Here is a 21,224-nt window from a genome sequence, read left to right on the forward strand (position 1 = left end):
ATGCAAGCTATTGGTGTAAGATAAAAAATCCAGTGTCAAGAGAGGGATCCGAACCCACGTCTTTCGGCTAAATACGCCACTTGAGACTAAAAATGACAAAAAGGATGGAAAATTCGAAAGGTTGGGTTGAGACGGGAAGTTAGTGTCCGAGTGGATCGAAATCACGATAGCTCAGATGGTTAGAGCAGCAGCGTATTTAGCCGAAGGTCGTGGGTTCGAATCCCGCTCGTGGCACTGGCTTTTTTATTTCAACCAATACCTTACATAACGATTAATTAATTGAAATTCAGTTCAACTTTATCATTTTCGATTTAAATAAATTAACACAATTTTTTATATTCTCAATCAGAACAATTAGCCTCAGTGGGACTTTTAGAAACTTGAACCTGTTACTTAATCGTTATTCTACAAGCCTTCGATGTTCAAGCAATATCTTCAAACTTTTTGAAACGAGATTACGTGCCAGCCAGGGTTCTTCTAGTCCGGACAGATCAGCCCGGATAAGGTTATTAAATTTCGCAAATCACATAATTTGATCAATTGTTCTGAGCGAGGTACGCGTAAAATCTTCTTTTCGGATAACTACAGATTTTTCCTGACGTGTTCTGATATCCGTGAGATTTTGTTAAAGAACAGCGTCAAAGCGTAGAGCGTTTTCAGTTCAGTTTCTTTATCGTGCCAACGTTTCGATCTTTATTGAGATCATCTTCAGGGCACAAAGCGTTTGTCTTCTGTGTAATTATGTCATTCTTACGTGCCATACACAGAGGGCACTCTCAACACGACACGCAAGAATGGCACTATTACACAGAAGACACACTTTGAGCCCTGAAGATGATCTCAATAAAGATCGAAACGTGGCACGATAAAGAAAATGTTTTTCTGAAACCTACCTCACACCAGACCGCATCTCACGATCTCTGAATAACCATCGATTAACGATCACTAATCACCATATGTTTTTAGTACAGATAAACTAAAATGGTGATGATATGGAAGGTCTCAATTTTTATGGTAGGTCGTACCTAATTTGTTCTTTTTGTGTCTTTAATTGGTGACGGCGTGACAATGCTAAGCCTGTAATAGCTATGATCATTTCTGACTATTTATATCTACCCCCATGGAATGATAGAGAATTGGCCAGGATTAAAAATAGTCTGGTTCGAAAATATTCCATATCATTTTAGTCAACACTCATAAAATCCATGCCTATTATTATAATGCTTAATCCGGCGAACTGTAAAATTAGGTTAAAAGTCTTGATGTTGGGCATTTCACACCTTCATGGTGAAGGGTAGATGATATATTCCTGTCGAAAGACTCTGAATGGTTTCTTTTATTTCAAATTAGTCTTATCCCCGATATTTAATAGAAAGTATTTAATATATAAAACAAACTAATTTCAGTAAAAAAATGCCGAAATGCGTCTCGCTGACCAAGTTTTCGCAGGACAAAATTAGTGGTTCATCACCGATCATCGATTACAATGACTTGTTTTCCTCAGCACCGTTTTGTTTCCATAAAAATTAAATTATTTTAAGAAATGTGTGGTGATTAGTGGCCGTCAGTCTATGATTATCCGGAAATCGAGAGACCTCATCTCACGATTTCCGAATAATTATTTTAAGAATTAGTTTTGGTAGTGTTATACTGTTTGGCCCGAATTGAAAATTTGTCTGGTACGAAAATATTCCATAGCATTTTAGTCAACACTCATAAAATTCATGCCTATTATTATATTTTTTAATCCGTCGAACTATAAAAATAGGTTCAAAGTCTTGACGATGGGTATTTCACCCCCTCATGGTGAAGGGTCGATTAGCCTTATCCCCGATATTTAATAGAAAGTATTTAATATATAAAACAAACTAATTTCAGTAAAAAAATGCCGAAACTCGTCTCGCTGACCAACCAAGCAAGTTTTCGCAGGACAAAATTAGTGGTTCATCACCGATCATCGATTACATAGAATCTGGTTTTCCTCAGCACCATTTTGTTTCCATAAAAATTCAATTATAATAATAATTAGTTTTTGTAGTGTTATACTATGATTATATTTGTGAAAAGCAAGATTTATTTATTCCAACCATAAATGACCCATACTCTCAGCGGAAATACATTTCATACTCCTAGTGATTAGTTTGAAGTATATTGATTTTACGTTATATAATGACAAAACAAAATGTACTCTTACGATAATATTTAACTTATACAATTATATACAGTGCTTTACATATAATTTTACTAAATTCTTCCAACCATGAATGATGGGTCAATTTCCCTAACAGAGACATTAATTGGCGTGAACACATTTTTTTTTGTCTAAGCTGATAGTTTTTCTATGGGTTGTTATTATATGAATTTCCGGATGTATTTTGGCCCCGAGGGGAATAATTAAAATAGCCACATCCTCATCAAATTCAGTAAAGCGTGGAGGGCGTCGTAATTGCATTTATCGGAAAGCATCAGTTGCTCGCCTCGTTTGCCACTGGGCAGGCCTGTTATTAAAATATGCATAAAATGTTATTTACGCGCTAGAAAAGAAAGTACGGCGATTGAGGTGAGTATATTGACAATAACAAAATCGCTAAACAATAATATAGTTAAAATTGGATTCTGTAAATTAAGCAGTGCGTTGAACTTAAAAAACTGAACTATTCCTATTGAAGTGGAACAACTTCTTAAAAAATTAACAGTTTTTGGTTGGTCTTTCTTCCATTTATTTTTCAAATTTAATATTTACATACAGAGAAACATGAGATGATATATACTGAGCGGTTTCTTCTCAGAGGTCTGCCGATATGATTAAGTAGTTTGGTCTGTTTTGAGCATTTTGGTCTGCAGTGTTTCAAATTCTTCCTATCATTGATGATGACGACCAAAACAGCGTTGGTATGCAGCCAGAAACGGATTAGAATCGACAAAGCACGTTTTTTTAAATATATATGCCCTATTTATTCAGTTATTTGCATATATTGGGATTCAAACCTTATACAAAACATATAAGGGCATTACAAGTAATTTTATAAGAGCTGTTTATGTTAGAATTGCAAGTGATTCAAGAATTAGATCTATAAAACTCATTTTGTAAAATTTTTCAACATTTAGTATTAAACTGTTTTCAATGGACCCTCGATGAAATTAATTCAAGTTAGATTGAAACAGTCGACAATCGTCATTGGATTAATTTTTTCTTAATATTTTTAGGTCTTCGACAAAAAAGGAGAGAAATGGAATGACATATAACAGAAGGAAGAAATCTTTATGTAGGGTATTGGTTGAGATAAAAAAGTCAGTGTCACAAGCGGGATTCGAACCCACGACCTTCGGCTAAATACGCCGCTGCTCTAACATTCGAACTATAGTGGGTTGAGATGGGAAGTTGGTGTCCGAGTAGAGTGTCCAACATTGCCAAGGATTGACAGTGAATCAATTGATGAGTCTTCGTGAAATCTGACTCGTCGTATAACGGGGGTAACCCTACGAGATTATGAATACGCCATGCGATGTTGCCACACGATATTTGGGCAAAGCTTGCAATTAATTGAGGGGTGCCATTCCTTGGCTCCATATAGAGAGCGGTAGGAATGCAACTCGATATGAAAATTGTTCTTGAGAATGGTTGCATCTGGGATGCAGGTTCCACGTTTTATGGATGTTTTACTCCACATAATATTTTAAACATATATCGTTTTGTATTTATTTGTGTATTTTGAAACTGAACGTATTTATTAGCGTGAATGTGCGATAGGGTCGATGGCGGAATATTGAGTACTACATCGACCATTAATATTAGATTACTGATACAAAATGTGTGGAGGGTGATGGAGGAATATCAATTCCTTTCAGCGGAATAAAAACCTAGATCAAACAATGTCCTCTTGCCACTTTCTAAATTTGGGTGATCTGTGGTTGTTGTGAATGAAAATGTTGAGAATGAAAGTAAAGTACAACTAATATGATTAAATTACATGCCCTGGATGGGTGGACCTTCTGACTTGTGCTACCTATGTCACGCCATGCTCAGAGATGTACAATTTCCTGTTTACTGTTCCATATCATAAGAAGTTGTTTTTAGTCTACCTAAGACACAGTTTCCTTCTAGAAGCGACATAATCGTCGAAATAAAACCCAAACTGACCTCACTGTTTATAAAACATTGTATATGCATGGCAATATAGATATGATTTCTTTCAATTAATTAATCTTTATGTAAAGTATTGGTTAAAATGAAAAAGTTAGTGTCAAGAGCGGGATCCGAGTGGACTGAACTCACGATAGCTCAAGTGGTAGAGCAGCGTCGTTTTTAGCCGAAGGTCGTGGGTTCGAATCCCGCCAGTGCCACTGACTTTTTATCTCAGCCAATACCCTACGTAAAGATTAATTAATTAAAGATCTTAAAGATGTTTTTTGGTCAATCGGACCACGAAATCTAAAGGATTTAAGAAAGAAGAAAGTTAATAAAAATATTGAACAAAAGTTGAAAGAGTCCTTGACCGAAAAATATCTTAATTTGCACAGATTGATATTCTCATATTATCCTGATATCCTCCTAGTTTTACTAGTTGGACACAATGTGACAAATAGTTTGAAACCGAAGATAAGAGAAGACCAGTGATACGTTGTGCTTAAAGTTTTGAAATTAATATCTATCTATGGAAATGATATCAATTTGTTTCTTTTTCAATTTCCTTGGATATTATTTCTGTCATTATTAGTAGATTAGTTAGGGTGGAGCGAATTTTATTTCACACCTGGCAAAATGGGGTTTGAAAGCTTCGGAGGAACAGGACGAAAAATGGGCAAAGAGTAATGTTTAAGGAAACATTTTAAACAGCTGCTTAAAAAAAGTGTAATGAATTTGGATGGATATTATGTAATTTTAGAGTAGCTAATCTACCAGATCAATACAGCAAGAACAGGAAGATCAAAATCATCGGAATCGCCCATACCAATGGTTTATTACCCAGGTGTTATCGAACAATAAAAAAAATCATGTTTAAAAATTATTTAATCTTATTTTTAAAAAAAAGTAATATATCCAAAACATTATTGCTGATTCATTATTTAATCTTGAAAAATTGAATTGTCTGTTTCGTTGTTTATGATTCTGATATTATGCGGGTGCTCTGACAGTTGAAGTGCAGTTTCAGCAATCAGCATGTTAATTTCTAATTCGAGAAAATATGTAAAAGATAAACCTTGACATTTCATGCATTATGACCAGATAAGGGTCAATGTTTACTGCTAAAAGAGAATAAAACCGCCGCATGTTTGCGAATTTATTAACCTTTTCGACGAGAAACTCAGTGGTTGGGTCTGGCTTATAAAACTATTTCACCCATTGTTTCCATACAGATTTCCATCGTCTGCGAAACTAACAGAAGGACGATGTAAAAACGCGGCCGCTACGAAGTAATTGCCTTCGCCGGGGTGGAGTTAATAGTTCCAATATCTATTTATTGACCGGCCACGGTAGCAGAGCGTATCATCACAAACCATTATAGTTAAGGGAATTGCGGTTTTACAGCATTACAAAAGCCGGGGTTATTACCGTCATGCTTTATCCTCCCCCCGCGTTCAAGAACCAGTCCGAGGGGAAGAAGCCGGGAAAGGAGAGTCGTAGGGAAAAAAAAGGAATGCGTACCACACGTGGTACCCAGCTGGGTCGTGTGCCGTCCGACAACACCTACATGAAAATAAACTCGAAGGAAAAAAAAAGAGAAAAAGGAAAAAACGTTCCTTACTCCACTTGGCTTTGCATATTTCTTATTTACGATCGGGAGGGTTGTAACGAATGCTAATGCGACGGATGAGATAGAATTCTTAAAATAGACAATGTCACAGGTTGAAAAACATGGCACAATGTATACACGTTTAAATTGCAGCCGTATGAGTTCTGCAAGGCACGTGTTAAATCTGCACAAGTAGCCTAACTTAAACAATTTCTAATTGGAGCGAAGACTACACACCCAAAGTTACTTCCTTATCATTTAAAAAATAATATGTCCTACATGAAACATCCAATTTTTTTAATATCCACTCTGAAGAGGAATGTATTAAATTTTATTGACAAATCCTCTTCGATTGTGCAGACATACTTAATTTTTTTAAATTATTTGTAAGTATTATTATTCAATTTTGAAGTATTTTAATGCGTTGTTAAGAGCAAAACCAGGTAATGAATTTGTAATTACATTTATTCTATCACTAAATGATTTTTGGTTGTGTTTCTGTAAATTGTCTTTCAAACCATCATGATTAAATATTTTTTCTTAAAACTCATGCACTTCTGATTTTGCTTAATTTGGTTTCCATTACAATAAGTATGTTGTAATTTATATAACTATAAAATGTCAAAAAGTTTGAAATGAACAACTAAATACTAGTTAGTCTTTGACTATGTACAAGGAAAGTGGGAGAAAGATAGAAATTGTAGGTAAGAGTGATAATGAGATCGAGAGAGAAAGACAAACATAGAATTAGTGAGAAAGGGGTGTTATATAAACGTGTTGGAGCAGGAAAAAAATAAGTAACTGAAGGATAGAATACTGAAAATGAGAGAGAGAGAGAGAGAGAGAGAGAGAGAGAGAGAGAGACTGTGAGAGAGTAGAGAAAAAGAGATAATAAAGAAAAGACAGAGCCAGAAAATAGAGAGAGACAAAGAAAAGGGAGATGANGAGAGAGAGAGAGAGAGAGAGAGAGAGAGAGAGAGAGAGAGAGAGAGAGAGAGAGAGGAGAGATAACAATAGAAACAGACGGAAAATACGCGTGTCGTTTATAAAAAATTCCAAATGATACGAACCCATAAGTACTAACATACAGTTATGATGTTTACACGAGGGGTAGAATTTTTATAAACGAAAAAATGTATACAAAGTTAGCGCAAAAAAATTGACAAAAATTTAAAAGCTAAATAATCCCTGTTGTTCAAGAAAAAACTATGTATATGTTATTGAGTCTACCCGTGTTTTTACATTAGATGTATTAACAGTATGATGATTTATTTTGGACAATATAAACTAGATTTATATGTATTTAGATATATTTTTTAGTTAATGCACATTCGTTTGTAATGATTTAATTTCCATAACCTTTTAGTTTATGATTTTTCAGAAATCGTGAGATGCGGTCTGTGTGATGTAGGTTTCAGAAAAACATTTTTTTTTATCGTGCCAACGTTTCGATGTTTATTGAGGTCATCTTCAGTGCTCTCGTTGACACGATAAAGAAAATGTTTTTCTCAAACCTACATCACACCAGACCTCATCTCACGATGTCTGAATAATCATCTACTAACGGCTACTAACCACCACACACTTTAAGTTTATTTTATTAAAAATTTTGTATTATCTGTTGAATTCAATAGAATTTTTGAAATAATAGTTTTGAGATTTTTTAAATTTGCTGAAACAATAGTGAATAATTAGTTTTGCATATTTTTAATAATAAAAAATCAACTAGAAAAATTCCTCTTAATCTTTTTTCTGGCTATTATGAACTAGAACCAGGTATTAACGTTACATTTTCTGATGTCAGTATTTATAAACACGTTGTGCATTGAGTTCAACACCTATCGTCCTCATTTCATCAAACACTCACAATTTAAACCGTTTTCTCTCTCTCTCTCTCACTCTCTCTCTCTCTCTCTCTCTCTCTCTCTCTCTCTCTCTCTCTCGCATATCTAATATCAAATTAGAATATTAACTAACATTGTATAAATTTATGTAATATAAATGTAAGTATATTAGAATAAGCTAAAATTTATATACATTTTACTTTTATTTTGTTTATCGTTTATAAACTATTCATGAAAAAAAGGCAACATGAAAACAGACAATTATAAAGTAAAGATAAAAATAATATTTCCTATTTCAAAAGAAGAAATAGGGGAAAATATCTTTGTTGGCGCAAGTTATGGTAGAGAACAATCATGCATATTTTGAATCATACAAAATCAGATAGAAAAATTTCTCCTGATTTTTCTGGCTATTATGAACTAGAACCTGGTATTTATGTTATATTTACTAATTTCAGTATTTATAAACACGTTGTACTTTGAGTTCAACACTTGATGGTCCTCATTTCATCACTCACAATTTTTAAACCGTTCTCACACTCACTCTCTCTCTCTCTCTCTCTCTCTCTCTCTCTCTCTCTCTCTCTCTCATATCGAATAACAAATGAGAATATTAGCTATCATTGTACCAATTTATATTATATAAATGTATGCATTAGAACATTAGAATAAGCCAAAAGTGTATATACATATTATTTTTATCTTGTTTATATTCGTTTATAAACGGATTCATGAAACCAAGCAATGTGAAAACAGAAAATTAGTAAAGTAAAGATAAAAATAATATTTCATATTTCAATTTTCAAATCAGAAATAATGAAAAATATTTTTGTTGGTTCTATGACCTATGCAGGTATGGAAGAGAAAAAAGTCTAAAAGTCTAAATGACACACATGTGGAAGTAGATGAAAACTACATCAATATAACACACATGGGAACCCTTAAAAAGGCTATGGGATCTGATAAAACTCTTATCAACGAACTATACATGTTGATTATTACTGCCGAACAGACTAATATTGTTTCTGGTGTACTCGGTTGTAAACATGCCGACTCCTTTTAATATAAATCGGAATGAATTACAAACGGCGGAAAATTCGAAAAAGCTTGTTGAAAGATTGTTCTGAACGGAAGGTTGTTGTTATATTTCTATTGATAACACTCTGACACCTTTCAGGAATTTAATTATGAGACAGCTTTGAATGGAAAAATTCCAATAACGCAGTCTTTATTGCTTCCAACGAGCCGTAGAAATTTGAATGCGCTTTGTTCGGCGAATGTGGTCACAACAGAAATGGCTAATTTTATTATTTGTTTTATTAATTTAGAAAAACTAAAAATAATTTTCGACTTTTTGAATTCTTAAGCATTTTTACAAAAACTGTATTTTTTAAAATATATCTTTCCAACAACCTGTAAAAATAATAATAGAAAAATGATCTCGACAAATAAAGATTTTTTTAAATTACTAGCTAAAAATACAACAAACGGTTTTTGAATAAAAATAATATATGTGAAGCTGTGCACATTTTGTATACATGTAGAAGTCTTTTGAATTATGCTTTCTTCACCGTTGTGTTTTAATGTGGAAGTATTTAAAGCATGATTTACAGTATAGTATATAATAATGGTCAAAAAAGTATGTACAGTTATGCTTATTATCAACTTGTTAATTTTTTTGATATTATTTTCTGAGAACCTGCAATATTCACAAGATTAGAAGTCTCGACCACTTTTTCACGTACGAACACTCTGGATCAAGGTATTGTCTTGAAGAAGAAAGCATATTTAGTTGCTATTTTAAGGGATGATCTTTAATTTGTCTCAGATTGACGTATGTACCTTTTAACAGGCAATCTCAAATAAAATTGAAGACCGATTCAGTAACCTCAATGATCTTAAAATAGGTCTAAAGCTTGGCAGGAGCAACTAAATTTGCGTCTTCACGGCCATACCTTGAACCACAGTGCTCGTAAATACTCGGAGGACATCATAACTTTCGTTATTATTCAGGACTTGAATCTGCATCAGTGGTCCGGCCATCTATTACCAGTTGAAACAAAAAAAAAAGAATTTCTTCCCAGGCAGCGAACAAAAGTGCGATTTCTACCTCGTCCACAAATCTGTTCTGTCCAACTGTTGCATTTGGCAGTTCCATTGTTTATAACAATCAGCTTAATTGAAGAAGTGACGGAAATATTGGGAAAAAATTGATAAAAACTTTTGATACGGTTCAATCGGTATGTTTCCATTAAAGGTTCGGCGTTGCATGACAATTTGGTAATGTTTTCAGCTGCGGTGTACAGCAATTCCTTCCATCCCTTTGCCACCTGTGGACAAACGGATTCCTCGCGATCCATCGGCTTTGTCCGACGGCGGTTCCTCGGGGCTTTGTTTTAATTAAAGCACGGTCACCCTTCCGCCCTCGCGCCAAAAGTGGACACGTGTCCAAAATAAAAAAAATTATTTAAAAAAAAACCAAGCCCCGCATGAAGAACACGATGTACATGTGTCCGGGCGCCCTCGCTTCGCCGAACACAGGTGGACCTCACAGGCATTTTTTGATATTTTGTCCCGTGCCTCTTCAACCGGGAAATTAAAAACCTGGATGATGGAATTGATAACTTCACAGCCCGTCTTTATCAGTAGTATCATGTAATTGGAAAGATCGTTTTTTTTTTTTTTTAAAGGGTCAAATTAAAGGGTGAAAGATAACGATCAACAATATGTAAAAGCTCTAATTAATTAATTGAATTTTATATACTCGTTGAACCAAAATGTAATCTTTTATATACACTTACAAAAGAAACACCGTAGTTAAGACTATTTTAGACTGTTTTGTTTTCATTTCCACGAATTAAAAATGTTTTCAAACACTATTATAACATGAATGACTATTAAAAAATGCGTTATACCAGAATAAAGAAAACCTACTAACTTGTGCAAGAAACACTAATTTGTGCGAAGAAAAGAAAACTTCGGCCATTGTAACAAGGCTTCTCATGTACAAGGATTCTAGTGAAAAGACGTCAAAATTCAGAAGGTTATCGAGTATATCAAATGGGAGTATGAAGTCCCTGTGCCCAAGAATGATTCTCAAATGTTTTCGAGCTATATAACTTTTCAGGTTACTACTTCAACCTTTCACATCTCCATTCCATGTCCCCTTTATCTCATAAAATGTTAATCCATCGGTAAAATTGATTACACCGTAGAAGTAATTGTGTATTTTGTTCGGTTAAGGTTATAAACTGTAGACAGTAAAAAAATGTAAATTTCAATCCATTATATTTGGTGGTCTATTGACCAAATATACTTCTTTCAATTACTTAATCTTTTTATGTAAATTTTGGGTAAAATGAAAAAGTTAGTGTGACGAGCGTGATTCGAACCCACGACCTTCTGCTAAATACGCCCCTGCTGTATCGCTTGAGCTATCGTGATCTCGATCTACTCGGACACCAACTTCCCATCTCAACCACAACCTTTCGAATTTTCCATCTTTTTGCCATTTTTCAAATGTATAATTCTCGGCGACATATGAAGAGGTCACGAAGAGCTGTTAGTGAAGTCATACTTCGTTTTACTTGTTGAATACATTGTATTTAGTGGTCTATTAACCAATTACTTTTTTCATTTACTTAATCTTTTTATGTAAAAGAGTTTTACAAGTTTTTGGTTGAAATGAAAAAGTTAGTGTCACGAGTGGGTTTCGAACCCACGACCTTCGACGAAATACGCCTGCTCTTCTACTTGATCTTCTACATGTAGATGAAGGCATCTATAAACTTGTGATATAAAATAATAAATCAACCTTTTACTTCGCAAGAATTACATCGCACGTTGTGATCTTTCACTAAGAATTTTCAGTAGGCATAAATTTATTTCTTCTTGCGGTAAGTAACCACGTAAATTGCCAATTTGACCCCAAAATAAAAATTAAACCTATCCTTAAACTACAGTTTTAAATGTAAAAAATATAAGTTTTAAAAGTGTATAAATCCTCATGGATAAAACTTATCTTTGTCAGTTTGTTCAAATTATATTTCGACAATACATTATATTTTCAAATTACAATTAATTAAGGTTTTTAGTTTAGATAAAAAAGTCAATTGCAGGAGCGGTATTCGAAACCACGATCTTCGCCTAAATAAGCCGCTGCTCTACCACTTGATCTATCGTGACTTCGATCCACTCGGACACTAACTTCCCACCTCAACCCCACCTTTTGAATTTTCCATCCTTTTTGCCATTTTTCACGATAGCTCAGGTGGTAGAGGAGCGGCGTATCTAGCCGAAGATCGTGGGTTCGAATCCCGCTCGTGCCATTGACTGTTTTATCTCAACTAAAAACCTTAATTAATTGTAATATATTAATTGGTCACGCGGACCACGAAATTAGTGAAGTTAATATTTTGAAATGTTCGAAAGCAAGAACGCAGCTCTGATCCAAAAAATTGTTCCTAATGGAGAAAAATGGCCAACAAGTGAGAAAATACTGATCCCCAGGGCCCAGGAAGATTTTTCGAAATTTGTGGAATCCATTTGTCTGAATGAAGATTGACGCTATCCTTTAAATAATGATTGATAGGAGTTAAACCGAAGTATAACTTCACTAACACCTCCCCTTGGCCCCTTCATAAGTCGCCGAGAATCGAATCCAGATTACACAACCCTTGAAAAATGGCAAAAAGGAGGGAAAATTCAAAAGTTTGTAGGTTGTAGTTGGGAGTTGGTGTCCGAATGGATCGAAGTCGGGATAGCTCAAGTCGTTAGAGCAGCGGAGTATCGAGCCCAGATCATGGGTTCGAATCCCGCTCGTGAAACTAACTTTTTAATTTCAACCAAAACCTTACATAAAAAGATTAAGTAATTGAAAGTAAATTTCAATGCTTTGTGAAATCAAATTTACCATAAGATTTTATTAATTTATTAAATTTACAATACGATTTTATGAGCTACGGAGGAATTATGAAATTAGGTGTGAATGTGTGTTGAAGTAATGTGAAAAGTAAAATATCCCGAATTCAATTGAGAAACGACTTTTTTCATTATGGACGTTTTTTTCCGAATTGAAATGCAGGATAATCTCCTAAGTATTGTCGTCTATTTACGCGATACCATGTGTTGATTATAATGTGTAGAGATTAGTGACCGTTAATCGATAGTTATTCAGAAATCGTGAGATGCGGTGTTGTGTGATGTTTTTCTGAAACCTACATCACACAAGACCGCATCTCACGATTTCTGAATAACTGTTGATTATAATCATTGTGTTTGAACAATTACTATCTTTCATATTAAAATTAAAGTTCTAAATGCCTAATTAAGTGCATATATTTGAAAGACTAACGAAGAGACTGAGTGTTTTCTAATTGGGCTCCTCCCTGATGGTTTCATCTATTTATTGTCTTTATGCCTATGTCAATTGCTACACTTAAGTACATTTGACATCAGTTTATCAAAACATGATACCTATATAAAAACAAATTAAATTGAATGATTCAATGGAAGTCACGTCTATGTGCTGACGTTAATCACCCTCACAGTCACTTATATGGTCGCGAGGCGATTTAGGCTCCTCGGCGAGGAGGTTTACCTAAGAGGATGCAGGGTGAAAAGCGTATGTTTGACAGGATAATCGTTTGTTAACCATCTTGTAGTTGTTGCTGCTACTTCAAGAACTTAAGGTCGTAAGGTAAGATGGGATACAAAGAAAAGAAAATGACGATTGCTTTGAATATTTTCTATTGTGCGGATACGTTAGAGATTGGAACGTTTAATTAGAAACCGCAAACTTGTTAAGAAAATTAGTCTCAGTATGATGACATAAAGCATACAATTTGCAGATTCAGTTTTGATCGTTTGTTCAGAAGTTTTAAAAGACAATCTTTTTTGTTGTTTTGTTTTCACTTTCAGCTGAGTGAGTCCCACCTAAGTCATTTCCCTAGGTAGCTGACTACATGAGGTGCCAACAGTGCGATACTACTGAAGTAGATGAGAGTTGTTATCTAACTTAGGAATAAACTGATACTACATGAACTAGAACGTTACTGGTTGGAACGACAAGATCTTTATGAGAGGAAAGGATGGGGCTATTATCCGATAGGCCGCAAGGATAGTTTCAGAAAATGGTAGAAAAATCTGCGGTGTATAAGTTGAAAATACTGGGTCCTAAGATACTTCCTTAGAGTACGCCTGCATCTGTGCGATAGCAACTGACTTAAAGGGTTTGTGGGTTAAGTAGGATTTTAAGATCTATAGTATAGCAGAATATTGGCTTTAAAACTCTATCTTAATAGAGTTGTTTAATAAATAATAAAAATTAAAATTGATCTGCAATTATATCGGAGATAATGGTTATATATTAAATTAATTAACGATTAAATTACTTCGTTTGGAGACTTGAAAGATTGAGCAAACTAACTGAATGAGATTGCGGAATAAAATGTCATAGCATGAAGATTTATAACAACGGAAAAAGGTTAAATGAATGAACATGTGCGAAATTTAATACACGCAACGGATTTGGATAGATTCTGTACTGATTAGAAAAAACCTTTTGCGTACATCAGTTTGCGTAGTGTTCGTTGAAGTGCATCCAATACGTCATTTTCATCAAAGTGGATTCATTTACCGTCGAATCGAATTAGAAGCCCTTTGAGCAAAATTTCCAAATCGAAAAATAATCGAATTTTTCTCCGAAGATTGCTTCACACCTGGAAGCGCGTGTTGCCGGAGGGTGCAAAAAGTAACTCCAATTTTAATAGATTTCCCTAAGATTAAAAGGGTTAAAGGTTTAACAGGCGGAACGTCCAGATAGAGCACGCTCAATTGAAAAATTAATCGACTAGCAATCCGAGGGCAGATGACGCCGAGACCAGTTGGGCCTGGATCTGATGGCGACCGGCTAATAAGTGGTTGGCCGCATACTAGAACAGTGTCACTGCAAATGTTGTGCTATTTAATTATTAACCGAGTCCTATTAATTATTCAATTGTGATCTCCGTCACATGTTGCCCAGTGCCATATTGCGCTAAAAAAGGGTTGACTCTTAGCATAATTACGCCTCGAGATGGGTTTGCTGGTATGATTATATTTCATCCTCTTCTCTTACGTTTTAATAGCACCGGCAGCAACTGGTACGATGCCGGGTTATCAATTTATCAGCAGAAGTAGCTGAAAACGATTGTTATAATTGATATTTTAAGAACTACGATCAAATTTAATCATTTGTCTCCGTATAATTGTTAAACTTGTGTTACAGATCAACTGAAAAGTAGGGAATATTAAATATGGTACTTAAGGAGTGGATGGACTAATTATGAAGTGATCGACATTTTAATTGGTCTGCATATTCTGGATGATCTGACTTGCTCACGTACTTATGAAAAAGAAGCAAGCTAGGATAGACGGATTCACTAGCGATCAGTTCAACATAAGATACACAGGGCACTCTCAATACGACACGCAAGAATGACACAATTACACTGAAGACAAACACTTTGAGCCCTGAAGATGATCTCAATAAAGATCGAAACGTGGCACGATAAAGAAAATGTTTTTCTGAAACCTACATCACACCAGACCGCATCTCACGATTTCTGAATAATGATCGATTAACGGTCACTAATCACCACACATAAGATACATTACAAGATTAACTCTAGAAGTAACGAATTCACCAATGTAGCACACTACAGGTTATATCAACCCTCGAGGTGCCAAAAAAACATAAAAAAACCACAAAAAAACCCCGGGCCGCTGGATTCGAACCCGGGACCTTTACCTTACAGTGATGAGCGGCGTGTCAACGCCTAAACCGTTGCGGCCACCGACGCCCCGTCTAGCATTTATAACAGCCTCTTGATAAAATGACAACTGGCCAAAATTGATAATTTCCTGTCGATCAAACATAGTTTTTCCACCCCGTCACTCACCTTATGTTTACCACGAACTTCAACAAGCTATTGTGTTTTCTGACATTCTGTCAACGTAATAAACTACTAACATACGAAACTCATTACCGCTTAATTACGTATCAAGCACAATTACTTGCTAGGCAAACGGGTCTGAATTGGTTGCAGGCAATAACACTAGAGGCAAAGAACGTACTCATGCGGACTCAGTGCAATGAAGAATTGGATCAAATAAAGAATTGGAAAACAAATCGATAGTAGAAAATAACAATTAATTAAGGTTTTTAGTTGAGACGAAAAAAAGTTAATACACGAGAGGGATTCGAACCCACGACCTTCGGCTAGATACGCCGCTGCTCTACCACCTGAGCTATCGTGACCTCGATCCACTCGGGCATCAACTCCCCATCTCAACCCCACCTTTTTCAAATGTCGTGTAATCGGTTTGGATTCTCGACGACAATTGAAATGGCGACGGAGAGCTTGAAAGCTTGAAAAATGGCAAAAGAAGGGAAAACTCATAAGGTGGGGTTCAGATGGGGAGTTGATGTCCGATTGGATCGAGGTCACGATAGCTCAGGTGGTAGAGCAGCGGCGTATCTAGCCGAAGGTCGTGGGTTCGAATCCCTCTCGTGCCATTAACTTTTTTTCATCTCAACTAAAAACCTTAATTAATTGTAATGTATTAATTGGTCAAGCGGACCACGAAAGTAGTAAATTGTAGAAAATAACATTGGCATAGGAAAAAAGAGATAGAAGATTTACTTCAATCTCCCAGGATATGTAAATAAAAAAATAAAAAACGGTACCAAAGCACAAGCATGAACAATAAGAATTAAAGAGGCAAATTTCTTTGTAACTTAGACGAAATAGCATAAACTCATTAAACAAGATCTAGAGATATGAGAAGACATCAGATGGATCCCATATAAAAAATTAATAATTATTCATATTTAGCGGTGTAACGTATTATTCATTCATCAAATATATAACACACCGCCAACTTGATCTACTAGGTGATTATATTTCAAACATACTACCGACCTAGTTACGAAGAAAAAAGGAGATGTACCTAGTGAACTAACTACATCTTGTACCACTAGCTTATGTACAACTACTTATATTAATTATATTAAGAACAAACCATATTAATGTTTTTACCAAAGTTCAAATCAACCTACGAACTATTACTTACTTATTTATCTCATCACACTTCCATTTTTTTAATCTTTCTTTGCAGTCGTATCTTCTTTTATCACTTTATGCATATTAAATTTCTCTCTTACATACACACATACACGCTTTCTCTTTTTCACTCTTTCTCTTTCTATCTTTGTGTCACGCTTTCTATATCTTTTCTTCTATTTGTTCTCTCTCTCTCACACTCTCTCTCTCTCTCTCTCTCTCTCTCCCTCTCTCTCTCTCTCTCTCTCTCTCTCTCTCTCTCTCTCTCTCTTTCAACTCATAAGCCCCTATATCTTTATTTTTTCCTAAATGAAGAAACATTTTCTTCGATGTGTAAGTAAATAATTAAATTGCTAACTCGCTCTTGCCGCGTTATTTATTAACTAAAACGATCATGATTGAATAGTATAATTCAACTTAATAACAGATTGATTCGCCTTTGGATTAGTTCACGTCCAAAGCGCATCAATCATCATGATAAATCCGTTTAGTAATTTCACCAATTAGCTCTCACCAGCCGCAATCACTATTATCCACCTGACATGCTGTGCTGGTTCTTTAAGTAGTTGTTCACAATATAATGTCTTATTATTGTAAATGAGGTTTACTATTGTTTATTTCCATGCTATATTAATTGTTATTGTTGAAATAATTTAAACTCAATGTTATTACATTATTTTTACGATTGTTTTGTATAGTTACTTTCACACACACACACACACACACACACACACACACACACACACACACACACACACACACACACACACACACAAATCTCTACTCGTGAAAAGAAAATTAATTAAATAAAAAACATAAATTTAAATAAACCTCAATTTAGAAAATTTGTAAAACAACATTAATTAATCTATCTATCGATGGCTATATATCCTTAGCAAGATCTAGACAGTCATTTGGCATGCTTTTCCTTTATTTTAAACATTTTTTACAATATTACGGGTATTCACGTTTGTAAGATGTTAACTCGTGTTAACTCGAATAATATTTTCTTTGGTGATTGATCGGCCTTCTCAGTTTAAATATATTTTTCATTCCAAAAGGTAGATTGGGCCTCATCCCCAAACTACCTTTTGGAAAGAAAAATGTATTTTAACTCGAATAGAGAAATGTCCAGTAAGATCGTGAACGCCTCTTCTTTCCTTAGCATGTTAAACGTTAATTTTTCCGCAATGCTGCGCGTGGCGATTGGTACAACCAAAAAAAAGCTATAACAGTCCTTGAAGGCTTGTTGTTGTTTGTTTTGGTTTTCTTTTGTGCTAAGTTGTAAGGTGCCAGAAGTTAATAAAAAATGAAAAGTAATCAACTATTTCATTCAAAATGCGATCTATGCATTCGAAGAGTACTAACAAACGAAGGTTCAATTCGTGCCGGCATACATAACTTGTACACCAAACGTCTAACAGCCTACAACTTTATAGGATATGGGATGCATTTATTATGAATGAGAATGTAAAGACAGGTCAGAAATTAACAAAAGAAATGTAATGGTTTGATCTAACTAATGCATATTTAAGAATAAAAATAGGTGTAAACAAAAAAACAGCTGTTAAATTCATGGCTGCCATGTTGGTTACCTACGCCCTAACGGATAGCAATGTGACTACACTTTCGACATAACACCTAACATTGGCTCTGGCCTGTTAGATCGAGCAATGCTAACTAGCCGAATCTAATAAGATGTTAACTCGTGTTAATTCGAATAATATTTTTCTCGATCTAACTGAATTAACAGGTGTGTAGAGATTAGTGACCGTTAATCGATAGTTATTCAGATATCGTGAGATGCGGTCGGGTGTGAAACAAGTTGAACAAGTGAAAAAAGTTAAAGATCCCACTCCAATAATAAATAAATCTGACGTAATCTACAAGATCAACTGTTCAAACTGTCCGGCAACATACATCGGTCTTACATCCCAATATCTGGACAAGAGAGTAAAGCAACATATCTATGATTGCAAAAAACCCAAGCAAAATCCTACAGCACTCGCTACCCACCACTTTGAACACCAACACAATTTTGACTTTAAAAATCCAAAAATATTACATACAGAACAAAACAAATATAAACGTAATTTCTTAGAAATGGTTTATATCAACAGAGATAAACACAGCATCAATTACAGAACAGATACATGCAAACTCAGTCGCAGCTACGCCAATATCATTAATCAAATACAATACAAATAACATACATACATCATTACATTACATTCCACACATCAAATACTTTTCACATAGTCTAATTTTCCAACAATTTAGCTTTCCTTTTCCTATTTATCCCCTTTCTATATAATCCTGAAAGAATAATCTGGCCGAACTATTACCAACACATTGTTCCCCTTTGTCGGCTTTTTTCACTTCAAAGGAGCCGACGCCTTGCACAAAATTGTCTTTTATATACCGACTTCCTTCCCCACCCCCTCAAAACCAAACATATATAAACATGAAACAGCAAAATCTCACTGGCACTCTCAACACGACACACAAGGATGGCACAATTACACAGAAGACAAACACTTTGAGTGAGTAGAAATACTTTGTTTGAATATAAAATATATTTTGCATTGTATAAATTCACTTATCCACATCCTAAATGTATTTGTTAAATGTAAACATTGTTTGTAAATCCCAGGCCCTGAAGATGATCTCAATAAAAGATCGAAACGTTGGCACGATAAAGAAAATGTTTTTCTGAAATCTACATCACACCCGACCGCATCTCACGATATCTGAATAACTGAATTAACAGGGTTAAAACAAAGATCGTAAACCCCTCTTCTTTTCTTAGCATGTTTAACGTTAATTTTTCCGCAAATGCTGCGCGTGACGATTGGTAGAAGCAAAAATAAAGGTATAGCAGTCCTTGAAGGCTTGTTGTTGTTTGTTAAGGTTTTCTTTTGCGATAAATTGTAAGGTGCCAGAAGTTAATAAAAAAAGAAAATTAATCAGCTCTTTCATTCAAAATGCTATCTACGCTCTCGAAAAGTACTAGCAAATGACACGCTCTAATTCGTGCCGACATACATTGTATCCAAATGTCTAACAGCCTAAAACTTTATAGCATAGTGGATGTATCAATTATAGGTGTATGTATTGATGTATCAATTAGGTCAGAAATTAATAAAAGAAATGTATAGGTCTGATTTAATTAATGCGTATTTAAGAATAAATATACGTGTAAACAAAAACAGCTGTCAAATCCATGGCTGCCATGTTGGTTACTTACGCCCTAACGGATAGCAATGTGACTACATTTTCGACCTAATACCTAACATTGGCTCTGGCCTTCTCGATCGAGCAACGTTAACAAGCAGATTCTTACAAGTCTACGTCATCATTTTTCTCCATCTAACAGGACCTAACAGGGATAACACAAAGATCGTGGATAACCCTATTATTGTAGATGTTACATATGTTTTTTTGTAAATATGTTACTGTGTTGAGACTTCTCAACAATTTTTTTATCGTTTACTGTCAACTTAATTTTCAAAGCAATTAATTAAGGTTTTTAGTTGAGATGAAAAAAAAGTTAAGGACACGAGAGGGATTCGAACCCACGACCTTCGGCTACATACGCCGTTGCTCTACCTCCTGAGCTATCGTGACCTCGATGGTGGGGTTGAGATGGGGAGTAGATGTCCGAGTGGATCGATTGGTCAAGCGAACCACGAAAGTAGTGAATTAATGATTTATTTTCAAATATCATTTTCGCCTTTTAACGATATTGAAATCGGTTGTTAAGATGCTGTTTAATGAGATTTTTAAAAGCTTTTCCTAAGAGGAAAACGGGGGAAAACAGTTCAACCCCGTTGGACGTCTCTCTTTCTCCGGATTCCGTTCATTTTACGAGGTCGTCTAGAAGAAAAGGGAGCCTGCTTTTACGATTATGATCTATATAACGCTGCCTTCTGACCCTAAAACATTGCCTCAGTGGCCGATTGGATTTTTTCCGGATTACCTTCGCCGCCCCCGAAATCAAAAAGCGTGTAAGGATAAATTCGCCGGGAGCGGGCGCGTAGGTCGTAAATATAAAACGTACCCACTATTCGCCCGCTTGGAGCTCGGACAAGGGGAAGATCCGGATTTCTGTTTTAAGTCATATTTCAATTTCTTTTACTGCCGATTCTGTCCCGTTTGGAAAGGGGAAATTGAAAAATTCCCGGCCGAGTCGAAATAAAAGGCGGTGGAAAACACATTTTTCCTCTGCCCTATAATATTGTTCGTTATTTGTTTGTTACTTCTTAATAACACGGGCTGTTGGTTTTCTTTTATTATTATTTTCCAATTAAAGTCAAAGTGCGGTCCAATCAAACAGAAGTGTCTGACCCCTGGTGTGACCCTCGCACCGACAGAAATTGCTTCTGTGCTCCGGCGGTGGATAATGAAAGAGAAGGGATCTCGATTTTTTTTAATGCAGGACGTGTGCCGGTTGGCAGAAAAAAACAATTTTTTGTGTCTTTTTATTAGGTCTTTCGATTTAATAAAATTTAAATTAAAATTAAATTATAATCATTTTAGTT

At 35.2% G+C, this 21,224-nt stretch overlaps 1 long non-coding RNA gene across 1 annotated transcript in view; it reads left to right on the top strand.

Annotated features, from left to right (window-relative positions):
- The first annotated feature begins 2,443 nt into the window (after positions 1 to 2,443).
- The window catches only part of LOC112127795, a 43,146-nt gene continuing 24,365 nt past the window's right edge, over positions 2,444 to 21,224 (top strand). Inside the window, exon 1 of the long non-coding RNA XR_002910733.1 lies at positions 2,444 to 2,560. This is a non-coding gene — a long non-coding RNA (uncharacterized LOC112127795). The remainder of the gene's footprint in view (positions 2,561 to 21,224) is intronic.

Source organism: Cimex lectularius, unplaced genomic scaffold (assembly GCF_000648675.2).
Source record: "Cimex lectularius strain Harlan isolate CLEC.00 unplaced genomic scaffold, Clec_2.1 scaffold121, whole genome shotgun sequence".
NCBI classification, from domain to species: domain Eukaryota; kingdom Metazoa; phylum Arthropoda; class Insecta; order Hemiptera; family Cimicidae; genus Cimex; species Cimex lectularius.